Source organism: Oryx dammah, unplaced genomic scaffold (genome assembly GCF_014754425.2).
Source record: "Oryx dammah isolate SB20612 unplaced genomic scaffold, SCBI_Odam_1.1 HiC_scaffold_17, whole genome shotgun sequence".
Classification (NCBI taxonomy): domain Eukaryota; kingdom Metazoa; phylum Chordata; class Mammalia; order Artiodactyla; family Bovidae; genus Oryx; species Oryx dammah.
In genome coordinates this window covers 15882654-15903581 of record NW_024070201.1, presented here as the reverse complement: position 1 = coordinate 15903581, position 20928 = coordinate 15882654, and the positions used below count along the sequence as shown (strand labels likewise).

General features: G+C 36.8%; 1 protein-coding gene across 1 annotated transcript in view; it reads right to left on the bottom strand.

Annotated features, from left to right (window-relative positions):
- GUCY1A2 (guanylate cyclase 1 soluble subunit alpha 2) overlaps positions 1 to 20928 on the bottom strand; it is a 474407-nt gene that overhangs the window by 231825 nt on the left and 221654 nt on the right. The gene's annotated exons all lie outside the window — the stretch shown is intronic.

Genomic DNA, 20928 nt, shown 5'->3' with positions numbered 1-20928 from the left:
TATTTGAAATGATCAGTAAAATAGATAAGGCTCTATTCAGGCTAAGAAAAAAAAAGAGAGAACATACAAATTATTTATATCAGAAATGAAAATGGAAGCATCACACAGTTCCATGGACATTAAAAGGATAATACAGAAATACTATGCAAATTTCTATATCTGCACATTTGATAAGTGGTTCATTTCATAATGGATCAGTTCCTTAAACTTCAACTAGAAGAAATACGAAATCTATATGTATTAAAGATATAATGCGTAATCTTTGAAAACAGAAAGCACCAAGCCCAGATAAGTAACTGGTAAATCCACCAAACATTTAAAGGAAAAAAAAATTCTCTACACTCTTGCAGGAGACAGAAGTAGAGAGAATACTATCTAATTCATTCCATGAAGCTGCAGTTCACTAACACCTCAGTACCAGTACTATACAAAGACATTACCAGAAAACTGTAGACCAATATCTCTCATGTTCACACATGCAAAAATCCTCAACAAAATATTAGCAAATTAAATATAAGAATGTAGGGCAAGAATTACACACCCCAACCAAGTAGAATTTATAACAGGTATGTAAGCTAGGTTCAACATTTCAAAATCAATTAAAAGGCTACATACAAAGAGGAAAAAATTACATGTTCATATCAATAGATGGAAAAAAATTTGACAAAACCCAATATTATTCATGATAAAACTCTCAGCAAATAAGAAATGGAGAGGAATTTCCTCAACTTGACAAAAAATATCTATAAACCCTTACAGCTAACATCATACTGGTGCAAAAAAGATTCTTTCCTTCTGAGACCAAAAACAAGGGATGCACAGCCCCTATCACCACTCTGTTTCAGCATTATACTGGAAGTCCTAGCTATATGAAATGAGAGGATAAATAAGTTAAAAATTATATGGATTAGAAATGAAATAAATCTATCTTTGTTCATAGATGAGAAAACTGTCTATGGAGAAAATATAAAAGAATTGACCAAAAAACTCCTGGAACTAATAAGCAATTATAGCAAAGTGGCAGGATACAAGGTTATCTCACAAAAGCCAAACCCTTCCCTATTTACCAGTAATAAACAAGTGGAATTCAAAATAAAAAACACCAGATCTACATTGGCACCTAAAAAATGAAATACTTATGTATAAATATTTTTAAAACATACAAGAATATGTATGTAAAGTATATATATATATATATATACATATGTAGTTAGATTTGTGAGGAAAACTAAAGAACTCTGATAAAATACATCAAAATAGAATGAAATAAATGGAGAGATATTCCATCTTTATGAGTAGGATGACTCAATATTGCCAAGATGTCAGTTCCTCCTAACTTGATCTACAGATTCAATGCATTCCCAATCAAAATCCCAGCAAGTTATTGCTGACCAACAAAATGATTCTAAAGTTTCTATGGAAAGGGAAAAGGCCCAGAATAGTCAATACAATACTGAAGGAGACAAAAAGCTCTGGAGGACTGACACTACCCAACTTCAAGATTTACTATAAAGCTACAGTAATCAAGATAATAAGTTATAAAAGAAAAAAACAATAAACAACTTAAAAGTCAACCATAAGACTACAAATAACCCATATAAAAATTGGCCAATCCCTTAAGAGATATTTCTTTAATGAAGATGTACAAGTAGCAGCTAAGTATATGAAAAGATGATCCACATCATATACCAATCAAGGGAATGTGAATTGAAATTATTGATACAATGAGATTACCATATACCCATTTGTTGTTTTTTATTCACTAAATCGTGTTTAACTCTTTTATAACTAGGCTAAATCCAGAACACTGACACTAAAAATACTGGTAAGGATGTTGCACAACAGGAACTCTCACTTATTGCTGGTGGGACTACAAAATGGCACTATCTCTTTGGAATACACTTTGGTGGTTTCTTTCATAAATAAAACATAATCTTGACACACACTGATCCTGCAACCACATTCCTTGGTGTTTACCCAAAGAAGTTTGAAAATGTATGTTCACACATAAGCCTGTACATGGATGTTTATAGCAGGCTTTTTCATAATTGGCAAACTGTAAATGGAACCAAGATGTCAATGCAACCAAGATGTCCTTCTGCAGGTGAATGGATAATAAGGTGTACTTAATTCAGACAACTGAGAGTTAATGCCAAAAATATATGAATTGTAAAGCCATGACAAGATGTGGAGAAAACTTAAAGGCTTATTACTAACTGAAGGATGTCTATCTGAAAAGGCTACATACTGAAAATTCCAACTGCATGACATTCTGGATAAATCAAAAGTATGGAGATAGTAAAAAGAGAAGTGGTTGCCAGGGTTTGGGGGAGTTTGGAGGGAGGGATGAATAAGTAGAGCATAGAGGACATTTAGTGCAGTGAAACTACTTTATATGGTCCTATAATTGTGGATGCTTGTTGTTATGAATTTGTTAAAACTTACAGAACATGCAACATCTAGTGAGCCCTGTGAACATGGGATAATGGTGTGTCAAGGTAGGTTCATCAGTTATAACAAATGTACCTCTTTGATGAGGGATGCTGATAATGGGGAAGGCTATACAAGTGTTGAGGCAGGAAGTATATGGCAAATCAAGGTACTTGGTTTTGCTGTGAATTTAAAATATTTTGAAAAAATAATATGTTAATAAGGAAATAGATCAAGTCATGCATTTAATATGATCAGCGCATTTTAAAATATGTTACATCTTTAAAAATTTAATGTATCATGCAATATGTAATAAACACTTTGTAATGAATCCCTTAAATGAAACTTTTTTTAAAGAGGATACCAGGAAATATCATTAGAAAATATACAAACAACAACAAAAAATGAATACACGACAAGGAAATTAATCTATACAATGGAAACCTGACTTATTCAAAATGTGTTTTTCAATAGAATTAAACTAGCTTCCCTAGTGGCTCAGAGGTTAAAGCATCTGCCTGGAATGCAGGAGACCCGGGTTCGATTCCCAGGTTGAGAAGACCCCGTGGAGAAGGAAAATGGCAACCCACTTCAGTACTCTTGCCTGGAGAATCCCATGGAGGGAGGAGCCTGGTAGGGGTCACAAAGAGTCGGATACGACTGAGCGACTTCACTTTCGCTTTTTCTTTCACATTTTCAAAAAGAGTTCGAATGAAACAAAATAATCGAGAAGAATATATTGTTAAATATAAAAGAGGAAGTGTCTTACATGTGGAAAATTTAATATCAGCCCAAAGCGTGCTGTTTCCATGGAGCAATACATAGAAGAAGAATGAGTGAATTTCATTTATTGTAAATTAATTCAGACAATTAAAGGACTTGAGCTTTGTCTACATAATGTCAAATTAACAGTTATAGACAGTTAATTCAAGTAACTAGATGTTTAATCTCTTATATTAAAAAGTATATTTTCCTCCCCATAGAATTCAAATATGGTATTTGTAGACAATTCCATAAATACAGAATAACTAGGAGTACTTCTAGGAAAACTTTTAGATAATCTAATAGACCTTCACCCCATAAACATAATCATGTATGAAACTTTTTATCTTAGTAATTCAGGGGATTCAGGGAGCTTCTGAAATACATCTAAATACATCTTGGGGGGGTGGTCCCAAGATGGCGGAGGAATAGGAAAAGAGACCACTTTCTCCCTTGCAAATTCATCAAAAGATCATCTGCATCTGGAGCAACTCCCACCGAACAACTTCTTATCACTGGCACATCACAACTTCATATCACTGTGCATCCCAGATGCACAGAAAGGCAAAACAATCTCCTCAGAATGAGGTAGGGCAAAGGATAAAGATGAAAAGGGAGACAAAGTTTTTGGGAATGGAAACTCTCTCCTGCGGAGGGAGCTGTGAAGGAGGAGAAGTTTACACACAACAGGAGACCTTCTCACAGGCGAGGTCAGTGGGGACTTAAGGAACCTCAAGAGGAAGCATAACTGAGAAAATTCACCACAGAAATCATGCTGAATGGCAATTACCAGCTGAAAACCTGCTTACACGTCCACACCCACCTGAAACAAGTGAGGGCTGGATGTGGAAGTGTGGGCTGTATCTTCAGTCCTTAGGGGAAGGATTGGGGTTGAATGCCATGAGGACACAAAGGGAGCTAATGGGACTTAGCACAGACAGAATGGGGGAAACCGTGGACTTAGAGAACTGCGGACAGAGAAACAGAGGAGCTTTCCCAAGGAAAGGCCCTAACATCACACTCTGACTCCTGGCGTGCTCACAGAACAAAGGATCGCGCGCTAGTGAATACTGAAGGGGAATGATCCAGCTGTCATTTATGGCCCCTGAGACAGGGAGGCAGGTGTGTGACAGCTGGAGGCAGAAGACAAGGAGTCGCTGCAATCTCAGCTCCAGAGACTGCATCTGCAGCCAAGCTGTGAGTGGACTGCCAGTCGCTACCCACGTCTTCCTGGGATCCTGGATGGCTCAGATCTTCCAGGAGTGTCACAGCCTGAGATCAGCTCCCCTGAGGAGACACACAACCCACCTGCAACTGTCCCTTGTGGAGCACTCAGGAGACTGAGCAGCTTGGACCTGGAAGGTGCACGCCCGCTTTGGCTGTGGCAACTCCCATGTGGTCCAGCCACTGCAAGTGCTCCCCACACACACGCTAGTGGCATCTGCAGTGTCCTTACCTCTCCACAGCACAAGTGAGCAAGTGGGCCCGAATAAGTGGCTGCTTTTGCTCCCTTGTGTCAGGGCAGAGGTCAGACACTGAAGAGAGACTTGAAACCAGAGGTGGCCAAAATGAGCAAAGGAAAGAAGGGAGAACTGCCCCAGAAGTGCAAGGTACAACAGATTCAAATCCTGCAGTTAAACTGAGACTGTGCACTTTAGGGGCAACTGGAGAGTTCAAAAACACGTACAAGCCAGAGAAGGGAATATCTGAGACTGATCTGACTCCACACTGCCCACAAGAGATCCAAGGACCTTCCTGGATATATTGGAGGACCTTCTGAGGAGGCAACTAGATTGGGGCAGGAAAAAGAAGGAACATTCATCTCACTACCACCATATATAATTACATACTCTCCATCTCCTCTAATTTTTTTATTATTTTTTATTTCTATTAATTTTTAAGAATTTTATTATATACTACTTTCTTCCCCCTTTTTTCTTTTTTCCTCTCATACTGTCTTAATATGGTTCTTTATATTTTTTATAGCCTACTTTTAGCTTTCTTAAAAAACACATTATTTGTGTGTGTGTGTGTTTAATTTTTTTTTTTAATGATAAGAGCTTTTTTTTTTTTTTTCCACCTCCCACCCCATACCATCCCTCTGGATCATCCCCATGCACCAGCCCCAAGCATCCTGTATCCTGTATCCTGTATCGAACATAGACTGGCACTTCGTTTCTTACATGATAGTATACATGTTTCAAAGCCATTCCCCCAAATCATCCCACCCTCTCCCTCTCCCCCAGAGTCCAAAAGTCCTTTCTATACATTTGTGTCTCCTTTGCTGTCTTGCATAAAGGGTCATCATTACCATCTTTCTAAATTCCGTATATATGTGTCAGTATACTGTATTGGTGTTTTTCTTTCTGGCTTACTTCACTCTGTATAATCGGCTCCAGTTTCATCCATCTCATTAGAACTGATTCAAATGTATTCTTTTTAATGGCTGAGTAATACTCCATTGTGTATATGTACCACGGCTTTCGTATCCATTTATCTGCTGATGGACATCAGCAGATGAATGGATAAGAAAGGAACAAGACAAAAAACACATTATTTTTAAAATAAACTCCATATTTTTCTATTCCTGTGTTTGATTCTGTGTTTTTATATTGTACTTTTGGGGGCTTCCCAGGTGGTGCTAATGGTAAAGAACCTGCCTGTCAATGCAACAGATGTAAGAGACATGAGTTTAATTCCTGGATTTGGAAGATCCCTTGAGATGGGCATGGCAATCCACTCCAGTATTCTTGCCTGGAGAATCCCATGGACAGAGGAGTCTGGTGGGCTATAGTCCACAGGGTCTCAAGAAGTCAGATACAAACTGAAGCAACTGAGCATGTACTTTTGAGAGTCTAATTTTCTTTCTAGGTTTTCAATTTTCACTTCTTGATGTTTTCTTATTATTTTTGTATTTTAAGAGTTTAATTTTTAGTATCCATTTTCACTTAGGGATTTGATTATTGATCTGATTGCTCTCTTCCCTTTTAACTCTCCCTTTTGTCCTCCTTGTCACCTCTCTTTCCTTCCTCCCTCTCCTCTTCTGTATATAACACTGTTAATCTCTTTGTGTGTTCCTGGATGTGGAGAGTTGTTTCACCACTAACCTAGGGATTTTTTCCTCTATGATGTATGGACTGAGAAGTCTTGATGCTACTTTAAGAGGTCAGTACTGAAACCCAGAGGCAGAAGGCTCAACTGCAAGACTCCTGACCCCAGGGAACATTAATAGATGAAAGATCACCCAAAAGCCTCCATACATATACTAAGATCAACCTCTCCTAAGAGCCAGCAAGCTCAAGTGCAAGACACTATACACTAATCCTCCAGTAAAACAGGAATACAACTCTGAATATTAATAGACAGGCTGCCCAAAGTCATACCAAACCCATAGACACCACAACGAATATAGTAAATTCAATGGTATAAAATTAATACACAGAAATCCTCTGTATTCCTAAGCACTAACAATGAATAATCAGAGAAATTAAGGAAACAGTCCCATTCAATTTTGTGACAACAGCAAAAAATAAAATACTTAGGAACAAACGTACCTAAAGAGACAAAAGATCAATTTACAGAAAACTATAAAACACTGATGAAAGAAATCAAAGATGACACAAATAGATGAAGCGATATACCACGTTTTTCGATTGGAAGAATCAACATAGTCAAAATGAGCATACTACCCAAAGCAATCTATTGACTCAGTGCAACCCTTATCAAACTATCAGTGGTGTTTTTCACGGAACTAGAACAAATAATTCCACAGTTTGTATGGAAACACTAAAGACTATGAATATCTAAAGTAATCTTGAGAAAGAAGAGTGAGACTAGAGGAATAAACCTTCCCAACTTCAGACTACACTACAAAGCTACAGTCATCAAGACAGTGTGGTACTGGCACAAAGACAGAAATATAGATCAATGCAACAAATTAGAAATCCCAGAGATAAATACATGCTCCTGTAGACATCTTATCTTTGCCAAATGAGGCAAAAATATACAATGGATAAAAGACAGTCTTCAATAAGTGGTTCTGGGAAAACTGGTCAACTACATGTAAAAGAATAAAACTAGAATACTATCTAGCACCATACATAAAAAAATAAACTTGAAATGGATTAAATACATAAATGTAAAAGCAGAAACTATAAAACTCTTAAGAGAAAAACATAGGCAAAACACTCTCTGACATACTTCACACAAAATTCTCTATGACCCACTTCCCAGAGAAATGGAAGTAAAAACAAAATAAACAAATGGGACCTAATTAAACTTAAAAGCTTTTTGCACAATTAAGGAAACTATCAGCATGGTAAAAAGACATTCCTTAGAGTGGGAGAAAATAATAGCAAGCAAAACAACTGACAAAGAATTAATCTCCAAAATATACATGCAGCTCATGCAGCTCAATACCAGAAAAATGAACAACCCAATCAAACAGTGGGCAGAAGACCTAAACAGACATTTATCCAAAGAAGACATACAGATGGAAAATAAACACATGAAAAGATGCTCAGCATTGCTCATTATTAGAGAAATGCAAATCAAAACCACAAGGAAGTATCATCTCACACCATTTAGAAAGACCATCATCAAAAAGTTTACAAATGCTGGAGAGGGAGTTGAGAAAAGGGAATGCAAACTGATATAAACACTATGGAGATTCCAAAAAAACTAGGAATAAAACTACCATAAGACCCAACAGTCCCACTATTGGACATATATGCCATGGAAACCCAAGTGAAAAAACACATGTATCCCAATGTGTATTGCAGCACTATTACAATAGCTAGCACATGGAAGCAACCTAGATGTCCATAGCTAGATGAATGGATAAGGAAGTTGTGGTACATATATGCAATGTAATATTATCCAGCTATAAAAAGGAACACATCTGAGTCAGTTCTAATGAGGTGGATGAACACAGAGCCTATTATACAGAGTGAAGTAAGTCAGAAGGAGAAAGACGCATACTGTATATTAACTCATGTATACAGAATCTAGAAAGATGGTACCAATGATCTTATATACATACAGGGCAGCAAAGGAGACACACACACATAAAGAACAGAGTTTTGGACTCAGTGGGAGGAGAAGGGGGGATGATTTGAGAGTGTAGCACTGAAACATATATATTACCATATGTAAAATAGATAACCAATGGAAGTTGTATGATGCAGGGCACCCAAAGCTGGTGCAGTGTGACAACATGGAGGGACAGAGTGGGAAGGGAGGTGGGAGGAGGGCTCAGGGTGAAGTAGACACATGTCTACCTATGGCAAATTCATACTGATTCATGGCAAAAACCATCACAATATTATAAAGCAATTATCCTCCAATTAAAATAAATAAAAAATAAAGGGCTCACAAAAGTGTTATGAATGAATTCTATCAGGGTCCCATTACATCTCTTGGAGAGGTAGTTGGGACTTTTGTAATAAATGTAGAACAGTAAAAAAAAAAAAAAAAAAGAACCTATGATAAGGGTAGTCAATTAACGTATGATATCTGATAACTGATATAACGTTTTGACAAAAAAAGCATAACCATCTATTAATCTATTAGCCATAACTGTAAGTCTCAATTTAGCAAAGAAAGTAGTAATAAAATATCTATAATCAAATAAAAATATGATATCTCTCATAAATCAAAAGGACTGTGGTGTTTCTAAGAAAGAATTTCTGTTTTGGATAATTTCTGAAGACATTTTAAACATCTCCAGGTTTTTTTCTGCATTTTCCCACAGCACATTTTAAGAAAATATATGAAGCTTATTTTCATCAACATTGAAAAAAAATAATCATTTATTCTTACCTTTAATTAAAACACTGTGTAAGTAATATTTTTCCAAAAAGGTATTGTAATCCTTCTAAAAGAGAAAATTGGAAATTTTAACATTAAAGAAAATAAATAAATATTCTTAGCGCTATGGAATTTAGTAACTTTTTAAGCAAGAACTTTACAGTTGAGATCAAACGGTTAAAGAAAAAAAGAGTACACCCTCTTTTTTCCTTGGATATACTAGGCCTAAAACCGTCATACTTAAAATATGTCCTCAAACATCCAGGAATTATAGAAATCATGTAAGGGAATCCATAATATCAAAATTGTTTTCAAAAATAATATCAAGAATTAATTGTGTTTTTCATTGATTTAACATTTTTACAAAGAGTGCAAAGGCAATGATGGATAAACCTGCTGGTACCTCAAAACATATCAAGGGAGTGACTCCAAACTGTTCCAGATGTCTGTCATTTTCCATTATAAGCATGAGAGTATTTACATATATTTTTCTTATGAACCTATGCCTGGCAAAGAGTGTTCAAATATAAAAATTAATCCAACTTCCAACATGTATCCAATGACATTCTGTCCTAAAACACTGATTTCATTCTTTAGAGTGTAAACTTCCAAAGGAGAAAAATTAATTCTAATTTATTGTATAATATTAAATAGATGTGACAAAACTCCTGAGCACAGAAGAGTACTAAGTAAATAATTAGAACATTCTGAAATTTAAAAAAATTTCCATTACTAATTTCTGAAGCTTTTAATGGCCAGAGTAAATTTATTCTCTAATGCTGTTTGCTAAGTGGCTTCAGTTGTGTCTGACTCTTTGCAACTCCATGGACTGCAGTCCTCTAGGTTCCTCTGTCCATGGGTTTCTCTAGGCAAGAATACTAGAGTGGGTTGCCATTTCCTCCTCTAGGGCATTTTCCTGACACAGGGATAAAATGCATGTTTCTTACATCTCCTGTACTGGCAGGTATGTTGTTTTTGTTTTTTTTTTGTTTGTTTGTTTTTGTTTTTCTTCAGTTTTTTTATTTTAAAAAATTTTATTTTTAATTTATTTATTTACTTTTATACTTTACAATATTGTATTGGTTTTGCCATACATTGACATGAATCTGCCATGGGTGTACATGTGTTCCTCATCCTGAACCCCCTCCCTACCTCCTTCCCCATCCCATCCCTCTGGGTCATCCCAGTGCACCAGCCCCAAGTACCCTGTATCATGCATCGAACCTGGACTGGCGATTCGTTTCACGTGTGATAATTTATATGTTTCAATGCCATTCTCCCACATCATCCCACCCTCACCCTCTCCCACAGAGTCCAAAAGACCGTTCTATACATCTGTATCTTTTGCTGTCTCGCATACAGGGTTATCATTACCATCTTTCTAAATTCCATATATATGCGTTAGTATACTGTATTGGTGTTTTTCTTTCTGGCTTATTTCACTCTGTACAATAGGCTCCAGTTTCATCCACCTCATTAGAACTGATTCAAATGTATTCTTTTTAATGGCTGAGTAATATTCCATTGTGTATATGTACCACAGCTTTTTTATCCATTCATCTACTGATGGACATCTAGGTTGCTTCCATGTCCTGGCTATTATAAGCAGTGCTGCAATGAACATTGGGATACACGTGCCACCTAAATAAACAAAAGAACTATATATAGAACACTATAAAACACTGGTGAAAGAAATCAAAGAGGACAGAAACAGATGGAAAAATATACCGTGTTCATGGATCAGAAGAATCAATATAGTGAAAATGAGTATATTACCCAAAACAATCTATGGATTAAATGCAATCCCTATCAAGCTACCAACGGTAGTTTTCAGAGAACTAGAACAAATAATTTCACAATTTGTATGGAAATACAAAAAACCTAGAATAGCCAAGGCAATCTTGAGAAAGAAGAATGGAACTGGAGGAATCAACTTGCCTGACTTCAGGCTCTACTACAAAGCCACAGTCATCAATACAGTATGGTACTGGCACAAAGACAGAAATATAGATCAATGGAACAAAATAGAAAGCCCAGAGATAAATCCACACACCTATGGACACCTTATCTTTGACAAAGGAGGCAAGAATATACAATGGAGTAAAGACAATCTCCTTAACAAGTGGTGCTGGGAAAACTGGTCAACCACTTGTAAAAGAATGAAACTAGAACACTTTCCAACACCATACACAAAAATAAACTCAACATGGATTAAAGATCTCAATGTAAGACCAGAAACTATAAAACTCCTAGAGGAGAACATAGGCAAAATACTCTCCGACATAAATCACAGCAGTATCCTCTATGACTCACCTCCCAGAATATTGAAAATAAAGCAAAAATAAACAAATGGGACCTAATTAAAATTAAAAGCTTCTGCACAACAAAGGAAACTATAAGCAAGAAAAGACAGCCTTCAGAATGGGAGAAAATAACAGCAAACGAAGCAACAGGCAAAGAATTAATCTCAAAAATATACAAGTAACTCTTGCAGCTCAATTCCAGAAAAATAAATGACCCAATCAAAAAGTGGGCCAAAGAACTAAACAGAAATTTCTCCAAAGAAGACATACAGCTGGTTAACAAAGATATGAAAAGATGCTCAACATCACTTATTATCAGAGAAATGAACATCAAAACTACAGTGAGGTACCATTTCATGCCAGTTAGAATGGCTGCTATCCAAAAGTCTACAAGCAATAAATGCTGGAGCGGGTGTGGAGAAAAGGGAACCCTCTTACACTGTTGGTGGATGTAAACTAGTACAGCCACTATCAAGAAGAGTGTGGAGATTCCTTAAAAATTTGGAAACAGAACTGTCATATGACCCAGCAATCCCACTGCTGGGCATACACACTAAGGCAGGTATGTTCTTAACCACAATATCCAGTTGTCTCAGTTCAATTGCAATTCCTCCCTATCTCAGTTCAATCTAACTTTCATCCTTAGTGAATTGTCTCTAGAGAAACAATAATATAGTATTTCTTTGTATTACATTTCAGCTTATATGATCTCTTGAGGCATTACATTGTACCAAAACATAAAAGCAAGGCCACCAGTAACCTTATAGGATTTCCCTTGGAGGCCAGTACATTTCTATTTACATCAAAGTATTTCTCTTGTAACTTTCTCAAAGTCAATTTGGATTTAATCATAACCAAAATTCCATTATAGACAAAACCATGAATCTTTCAACAGGGTTCATTTTATACTAGCATGTTTTTCAGGCCCTGGTGGAAATTGTAACTAATTCCAAGTGCAATAGAGGTTTTTATTCCTAGAGTAGCTAGATTGAAATTGCTGTGCTGTGTGCTCAGTTGCTCAGTTCACGTCCAATTCTTTGCAATCTCATGAACTGTAGCCTGCCAGGCTCCTCTGTATATGGGGATTCTTCAGGCAAGAATACTGGAGTGAGTTGCCATGTCCTCCTCCAGGGGATCTTCCCAACTCAGGGATTGAACCCAGGTCTCCCATATTGCAGGTGAATGCTTTACCGTCTAAGCCACCAGGAAATTGCTAGATACCACTCAAATGAAGATTTGTGGTTTTCCGGACTTATTTTCAGAGTTGTTTTAGGTTCACAGTAGAACTGAGTGGAAGATACAAAGGTTTTCCTCATGTCTCCTGCCTCATGGATGCATGGTATCCCCTGTTATTAGCATCCACTGGTGTTGGAGAAGACTCTTGAGAGTCCCTTGGACTGAAAGGAGATCCAACCAGTCCATTCTGAAGATCAACCCCGGGATTTCTTTGGAAGGAATGATGCTGAAGCTGAAACTCCAGTACTTTGGCCACCTCATGAGAAGGGCTGACTCATTGGAAAAGACTCTGATGCTGGGAGGGATTGGGGGCAGGAAGAGAAGGGGACGACAGAGGATAAGATGGCTGGATGGCATCACTGCCTCGATGGACGTGAGTCTGAGTGAACTCCAGGAGTTGGTGATGGACAGGGAGGCCTGGCGTGCTGTGATTCATAGGGTCGCAAAGAGTCAGAGACAACTGAGCGACTGAACTGAAATGAACTGAACTGATGAACCTATATTGACAGATCATAATAACTCAAGTCCATAGTTTCTATTACCATTCACTCTTGGTGTTGTACATTCTATGGGTTTTGACAAATGCATAATTACATAGGCAATAATTATCGTATCATACAAAGTAAATACTCTAAATACTCTTTGTGCTCTACCTATTTATCACTCCCTCCATCTCCCATCACCAAACACTGGCAACCATTACTCTTTATTGTCTCCATAGTTTTGCTTTTTCCAGAATGTCAGGCAGTTGGAATTGTTCAGTATGTAGCCTTTTCAGATAGAAATCCTTCAGTTAAAATAAGCCTTTTTAAGGTTTCTCCATGTCTTTTCATGACTTTACAATTCATATCTTTTTGGTACTAACTTTCAATTGTCTGAATTAAATACTACAGTTTATTGTCCATTCAACTCCAGAAGGACCTCTTGGTTGCTTCTACATTTTGCCAATTATGAAAGAGGCTGCTACCATGTGCAGGCTTATGTGTGAACATACGTTTACAACTTCTCTGGGTAAACACCAAGGAATGTGATTGCAGGATCAGGGTGTGTCAAGATTATTTATGTTTATTTATGTAAGAAACCATCAAAGTGTCTTCCAAAGAGACAGTGCCATTTTGCAAAAATTCTTAGTATTGATACTTCCCTGGAAGTCCAGCGGTTAAGACTTTGCCTTCCAATGCCGGGGGTGAGAGCTGGATTCCTGGTTGGGGAGCTAAATCTTATGTGCCTTGTGGCCAAAATGTCAAAACATAAAACAAACAATATTATAACCACTTCAATAAAGACTTTTAAAATGGTCCACCTCAAAAAAAAAAAAAAAAGATTCTGATTATATATTTCATCTAAATAGCAAAGGAGACAAGGAATTTGCCAAGGGTAGGGAAGATACTAGAAAATGACAAATGGCTTTAGGTGAAATGTAATACATCTGTTCTACATTACTATAAAACTAGAGTCTAGTCACTAGTTTGACAACTATAGACAACTGGGTAAAATTGTCTTTAATTTCTTGTAAGCATTTTTGTAAGGACACTTACAACATAGTACACCATAATTCTCAAATAATAATATAAAGATGACATAGTTAATGTGAAATTTTTCCTTAGAGAATAAAAAGCATTTCTCTAATTCAGCATTAGGCTCTTTATATTACCAACTCTAGCTAAATAATGGAAACTGAAGTAACCAGAATTATTTTCTTATTCAAAAAAATACTATAAAATCTTTACAGAATAAAAATGTACAAGATGGAAAACTATCGAGTTACTCATAGCTATTATAGTTTAACCTAAGATTATTTCCAGGCAATCAAATTTAACTGGCAGTGAACACAGGGCCAGAGCTACTTTAAAAAAAAATGCTAAACAAACTAACCCCCATTTGATCTATATCATCCTTAGAGGAAAGCAGTAGTAATTTTTTCACAATATAGAGTGGAACTCTGCGGGACTTTACCTGTATCTCATCCAAAATGGAGACGAGTAATATCCTGAAAGTGTTTATCACAAGTTTTCACTGCTTTCCTTACCGCCAATGACAATGAAAGTATTTACATTTCTATAATGTTCTCTTAATATTCCATCATGTTGACTAAATAAATATTTAGAATGTATAATCATGGATTATTTTGTCAGTAAACATGTCTACCTGGTAACTCAGAATTGATCACTGAGTTCCTTTGGAAAAGTTTGTCCTAATTATTATTTGAGAAGTACTTTAAAAATCAATTTTAGAATGGTTCAAATTCTTACATAAATTAATTTTGATATGAAAGGTTTTTAAAAGTTGTTTTATAATTTGTAATAAATATCTACCCATCTATTGTTCTAACATGTTTCGAGCACTGAGGTAGGCATTAGTTAAATAAACTTTCTTTTCTATACTTATGACCAAGACTATCTTTCATATAAGCGCAGAATCTACCACAAATTTAATATAGTCAATGTAAGAATGAAGTCTCAAATAGATATTTGAGAAAACATCAGATTACTATGACATATTGCCTTGAGTAAAAAATATGTATGATGCCAACTGATATGGAAAACTGCAACTATCTAATTTTCAAGATGACTCTGACTCCTTAAATGACCCCTCTGACTCAAAAAAATTAAGATGTATAAGCAATTCTATTTTGGATTCCAGAAGCCCAGCTTATTAAGTGACTCAGGTGTCCTCACTGAATCAGACAGTGAAAAATTTTATATCTGATGTCATAAAAGATAAGAAAGTATACTTAAAGCCTATCCATGATATAAGATACTGAGATGACTAGAAAAAGAGTTGCCATTACTTCTTAAAGTAGTTCATTATGAGAGGGTTACAGGCAGGAAGGCTAGGGGTCCCCAAGTGGAGGAAATAGACTGCAAGTGTCAGACTTTATTTATCCTTCTCTATATAAAACCAGTCCATTCTAAAGGAGATCAGTCCTGGGTGTTCTTTGGAAGGACTGATGCTAAAGCTGAAACTCCAGTACTTTGGCCACCTCATGAGAAGAGGTGACTCACTGGAAAAGACTCTGATGCTGGGAAGGATTGGGGGCAGGAGGAGAAGGGGACGACAGAGGATGAGATGACTGGATGGCATCACCGACTGGATGGACATGAGTTTGGGTAATCTCCGGCAGTTGGTGATGGACAGGGAGGCCTGGCGTGCTGCAATTCATGGGGTCACAAAGAGTCGGACACGACTGAGTGACAAAACTGAACTGAATACAAAATCAAAAGAAAGTTTCTTTTAAAATTCTGTGTTGCCATGATGACACCTGGTTCCACCTGAACTTAACTTTTCTCAAACCTTGAGCTAACCAATGCATTTTTCTTATGAGAATGTTTTTCTTAAGCTATGTTAATGAACTATGTATTTACCTTAGAATCTGCCTTTCTTCAAGATTCATGTCAATTATTTTATGGCGTGGGATCACTCACCTGGTGCCAATACTATCTCAAAATGCATATTGTGGGTGAGGGACCTGGTGCCACTCTCTGAGTTCTGAGACATTTCCTTTCTCTAATTAGCAGCTTGCTAATAGGCATATAACTTCTTGCTAAAAACTAGCAAGGGGGCACTCTTTCTGCCCTCTTCTGATGTCTATTTCAGAAGCTTTCTCTATCTCTTTTATACTTTAATAAAACTTTATTACACAAAAGCTCTGAATGATCAAGCCTTGTCACTGGATCCAGATTGAATTCCTCTCCTCTGGAGGCCAAGAATCCCAGTGCTGTTCACAGCTCAACAACAACCTTTCAATTAGGAGTCAGAAAACATGGGAAGATATGACCAATGGCTCATTTACTATAATGTCAAAACATCCTACAAGAAAATGATTTCTAATGGAAAGCTGACCCATAACGCTATCCACCAGGGCATTAATTAATAAGGCCATCACTCTGATGTAAGACTTAATGTCTTAGCTCAAACTGCCATGACAAAATACCATAGACTAGATGGCTTAAACAACAGAAATTTATTTTCTCATAGTTCTGGAGGATGGAAGTTTGAGATCAGAGTGCCAACATGGCTACGCATTGGTTAAACTGCTCTTTCTGTCTTGCAGACAGCTGCATTCTTGCCATATGGCTCACATGGCAGAGAGAGAGCCCTGGTGTCTGGTGCCTGAAGGCCAGAACAATTTTGTTTTCACTATGTAAGTTCCTTTAAGTGTACTAGTTATGTAACTACACTCTCATGACTTCATTAAACTTCAATCACCTCCTTAAAGATCCAATATCCAATGCAGTCATATGGGGGGGGGGGCTAGGTCTTCAGTCTATTAATTTAGGGTATGGGACACAAGTCAGCTCATACCACTTAGAGAACTGAGATCAAGCACATATTACTGCAAAATAAAGTCCACATTAAGACAAGACCTATTTGTGTGGGACTGTTCTAGCTAAACCTAAGACATACCAATAATTATCTTTATGCAAATAAGCTTATCCACACAATTTCAAGAAAGTGAAAATTGGGTTTCAAACATTTATGATAGATTTCTATATTGAAAATTAAACAATACAATAATAAGGGAGCATTTACAAGCATTAAAACAGAAACCTATGTGTTAGTATCATAACAACCACCTAAGCATTAACTCATGTACAGTAGTATGCATCAAAAATACAAAAAAAAAAAAAAGAAGAAGAAGCATGAATACTAAAAACATCATAAAAGAGACATAGGGTAAATGACACTTAGGTAGAAATTGCTAGGCAGTCAGTGTAGGACTCTGAGACCTTGGTCTTGTTTTTGATAAACATCTTACTACATTAACCTAAAACTGTACCCATTGTCCAGGATTTTTGGAATGTGTCCTTAGTCTGATAAATTATCAACACTCAGATCCAGGGAAGGGCAGTTAATTAATTTCTGTTCCATATACCCGAGGGAAAAACAACTGGTGATAAGTAATCTTTAGCCCATATATCTGGTTGTAAAATGGCCCAGGGGGAATGAAAAAGAGTGGTAACTTAATCTGAGGATAAAGAGAAGCCATAAAGATGCTGTTAAACATTTTGACCTTTCAACTGATTGGTTAGTAATGACATATTTTAAGGACAGGAGCCAGCCAAAAATGTACAGATTAATACCTGTAAGGATATAAACTGCTGTACATCCCATGTTCATGAAATTCGTTCTTCAGCTCTATGTACAAGAACTCACCAGGGCTCCCTTGTTAAAGTCTCAGGAGAGGAAAGAAACATACATACTCTCAAGAATATACTGTATCACTTAGACTTTTTTTTTTAACAAGGTATGCACTAAACACAGTGAGGAGCTCAATTTTTTATCAAATTCAGATAAAAATTCAGTGTAATTGTAACCAAAATTTGAGCTAAGTATTTTTTTAAATGTTATAAACTCAAACTTATATGGGTTGATAGGGATCTACAGATTATTTTATTTAAACAGATATGACATAAACAGCACAATAATATTTATGAAAATGTGAAAAACACCCAAATGCTACACATTTCATAAGGATACACCCAAATATTAAAAACATGAAACAAAGCATGGAACGTAGAGTAGGGAAGTATGAGCCAGGGATAAAGAACCAAGTGAAAAAAGAATGAAAAGAAGACCCTGGCACAGACTGATGATGTTTAAGTGTTACAAACATAGGATGTAAGGAATATCATTAACTCTGTTCTTTAGAGTAATTTTTAAAATGAAAAACTCAGTATCTTTTTTGATAAAAGGTCGGTTTTAACAGCATTACTTTATATACCTTCAGCATATAAATCAATTTATTATGCATTAAGACAATCAGTACAATAGCAGAAGTCCTTTGGCAATGATACTATATCTAGAGAAAACAAAAATTTAAAAACTAGGCTTAGATAAGAGCTTCCCTCAAGATACATCAGTGAAAGATGTGTGATTATATACCTAAACAAAAAAGTTAGAGGGTAAACAAATATTTTTCACAATTGCTATATATATTATGCTGCAAAAATTACTAAAAGGTAAAAGAGAATGCACTGGTCATAGCAAACACCCTCTTTCAACAGCACAAGAGACTATTCTATGCATTGACATAATCAGACGATCAATATTGAAATCAGATTGATTATATTCTTTGCGGCCAAAGATGGAGAGGTTCTATACAGTCAGCAAAAACAAGACCAGGAGCTGACTGTGGCACAGACCATGAACTCCTTATTGCCAAATTTAGACTTAAATTGAAGAAAGTAGGGAAAACCACTAGACTATTCAGGTATCACCTAAATCAATCCCTTATGATTATACAGTGGAAGTGACAAATAGATTCAAGGGATTAGATCTGATAGACAGAGTGCCAGAAGAACTATAGATGGAGGTTTGTGACATTGTAGAAGAGGTAGGGATCAAGACCATCCCCAAGGAAAAGAAATATAAAAAGGCAAAAGAGTTGTCTGAGGAGGCCTTACAAATAGCTTTGAATAGAAGACAAGTGAGAGGCAAAGGAGAAAAGGAAAGATATACCCAGTTGAATGCAGAGTTCCAAAGAACAGCAAGGAGAGATAAGAAAGCCTTCCTCAGTGATCAATGCAAAGAGATAGAGAAAAACAATAGAATGGGAAAGTTAGAGATCTCCTCAAGAAAATTAGAGATAGCAAGGAAACATTTCATGCAAAGGTGGGCACAATAAAGGACAAAAATGGTATAGAGGGAACAGAAGCAGAAGATATTAAGAAGAGGTGGCAAAAATACACAGAAGAACTATACAAAAAAGATCTTCATGAACCAGATAATCACGATTATGTGATCAACATCTTAGAGCCAGGCATCCTGTAATGCAAAGTCAAGTGGGCCTTAGGAAGCATGACTACAAACAAAGCTAGTAGAATGATGGAATTCCAGTTGAGCTATTTCAAATCCTAAAAGATGATGCTGTGAAAGTGCTGCACTCAATATGCCAGCTAATTTGCAAAACTCAACAGTGACCACAGGACTGGAAAAGTTCAGTTTTCATTCCAATCCCAAAGAAAGGCAATGCCAAAGAACGCTCTAACTACCACATAATTGCACTCATCTCACATGCTAGTAAAGTAATACTTAAAATTCTCCAAGCTAGGCTTCAACAGTACATGAACCATGAACTTCCAGATGTTCAAGCTGGATGTAGAAAAGGCAGAGGAACCAGAGATCAAATTGCCAACATTTGTTGAATCGTCGAAAAAGCAAGAGAGTTCCAGAAAAATATCTACTTCTGCTTTATTGACTATGCAAAGCCTTTGACCATGTGGACCAAAACAAACTCTGGAAAATTATTAAAGAGATGGGGATACCAGACCACCTGACCTGCCTCTTGAGAAATTTGTATGCAGGTCAAGAAGCAACAGTTAGAACTGGACATGGAACAACAGACTGTTTCCAAATCGGGAAAGGAGTACATCAAGACTGTATATTGTCATCTTGCTTATTTAACTTAAATGCAGAGTACATCATGAGAAATGCTGGGCTGGAAGAAGCACAAGCTGGAACCAAGATTTCCGGGAGAAATATCAGTAACCTCAGATAGGCAGATGACACCACCCTTATGGCAGAAAGTGAAGAAGAACTAAAGGGCCTCTTGATGAAAGTGAAAGGGGAGAGTGAAAAAATTGGTTTAAAACTCACAATTCAGAAAACTAAGGTCATGGCATCTGGTCTCATCACTTCCTGGCAAATAGATGGGGAAACAGTGGAAATAGTGACAGGCTTTATTTTTGGGGTCTCCAAAGTCAATGCAGATGGTGACTACATCCATGAAATTAGAAGATGCTTGCTCCTTGGAAGAAAAGTTATTACCATCCTAGACAGCATATTAAAAAGCAGAAACATTACTTTGTTAAAAATGGTCTGTCTAGTCAAAGATGTGGATTTTCCAGTAGTCATGTATGGATGTGAGAGTTGGACTATAAAGAAAGCTGAGCAGCAAAGAATTGATGCTTTTGAATTGTGGTGTTGGAGAAGACTCCTGAGAGTCCCTTGGACTCTAAGGAGATCCAACCAGTCCATTCTGAAGGAGATCAACCCTGGGATTTCTTTGCAAGGAATGATCCTAAAGCTGAAACTCCAGTACTTTGGCCACCTCATGAGAAGGGTTGACTCATTGGAAAAGACTCTGATGCTGGGAGGGATTGGGAGCAAGAGGAGAAGGGGACGACAGAGGATGAGATGGCTGGATGGCATCACTGACTCGATGGACGTGAGTCTGAGTGAACTCCAGGAGTTGGTGATGGACAGGGAGGCCTGGCATGCTGTGATTCATGGGGTCGCAAAGAGTCAGACACGACTGAGCAACTGAACTGAACTGAACTTCTATATGAGATAAAAATGCATTACAAAATGTTTTATGTTCTTGAAATGGACACTTCTACCAAAAACTGAACCAAAGACTAAGCCCAAAGCAAAAACAAATTCCTGA